We start from the raw sequence: 1,162 nt of genomic DNA, 5'->3' as shown, positions 1-1,162 counted from the left end.
TCCATGAAGAATTATAGGTGTTTCCATAGGGTTCTCCTATGTAATTCACCTCTTCCATTGAAGGGTTCTCAGGATCATAAGCTTCTTCTTCAAATGAAGCATCCTTAGTACTGCCTGGTGCAGCTTGCATTCCAGACAGACTTTGAGAAATCATATTGACTTGCTGAGTCAATATTTTGTTCTGAGCCAGTATGGCATTCAAAGTATCAATCTCAAGAACTCCTTTCTTCTGATTCGTCCCATTGTTCACAGGATTCCTTTCAGAAGTGTACATGAATTGGTTATTTGCAACCATCTCAATGAGTTCTTGAGCTTCTGCAGGCGTCTTCTTCAGATGAAGAGATCCTCCAGCAGAGCTGTCCAATGACATCTTGTACAGTTCAGACAGACCATCATAGAAGATATCTATGATGCTCCATTCAGAAAGCATGTCAGAAGGACATTTTCTGATCAATTGTTTGTATCTTTCCCAAGCTTCATAGAGGGATTCACCTTCCTTCTGTTTGAAGGTTTGGACTTCCACTCTAAGCTTACTCAATTTTTCAGGTGGAAAGAACTTTGCCAAGAAGGCATTGACTAGCTTTTCCCAAGAGTTCAGGCTTTCTTTAGGTTGTGAGTCCAACCATATCCTAGCTCTGTCTCTTACAGCAAAAGGGAATAGCATAAGTTTGTAGACCTCAGGGTCAACCCCATTAGTCTTGACAGTGTCACAGATTTGCAAGAACTCAGCTAAAAACTGATGAGGATCTTCCAATGGAAGTCCATGGAACTTGCAATTCTATTGCATTAGAGAAACTAATTGAGGCTTAAGCTCAAAGTTGTTTGCTCCAATGGCAGGGATAGAGATGCTTCTCCCATAGAAGTCGGGAGTAGGTGCAGTAAAGTCATCCAGCACCTTCCTTGCATTGTTGGCATTGTTGTTGTTTTCGGCTGCCATGTATTCTTCTTGTTTGAAGATTTCTGTTAGGTCCTCTATAGAGAGTAGTGCTTTAGCTTCTCTTAGCCTTCGCTTCAAGGTCCTTTCAGGGTCAGGGTCAGCCTCAACAAGAATGCTTTTGTCTTTGCTCCTGCTCATGTGAAAGAGAAGAGAACAAGAAAATATGGAATCCTCTATGTCACAGTATAGAGATTCCTTGAGGTGTCAGAGGAAAAGAAAAATAGA

General features: G+C 41.4%; 1 non-coding gene across 1 annotated transcript; it reads left to right on the top strand.

Moving 5' to 3' along the window:
- Window positions 1-424: 424 nt before the first annotated feature.
- Window positions 425-532, top strand: LOC130959428 (small nucleolar RNA R71). Its single transcript, XR_009078508.1, has one exon. It is a non-coding gene; the product is annotated as a small nucleolar RNA R71 (small nucleolar RNA).
- Window positions 533-1,162: the final 630 nt, after the last annotated feature.

This window comes from Arachis stenosperma, chromosome 10 (genome assembly GCF_014773155.1).
Source record: "Arachis stenosperma cultivar V10309 chromosome 10, arast.V10309.gnm1.PFL2, whole genome shotgun sequence".
NCBI classification, from domain to species: Eukaryota; Viridiplantae; Streptophyta; class Magnoliopsida; order Fabales; family Fabaceae; genus Arachis; species Arachis stenosperma.
The sequence above is the reverse complement of the archived record's forward strand: the minus strand, read 5'-3'. Positions and strand labels throughout refer to the sequence as shown.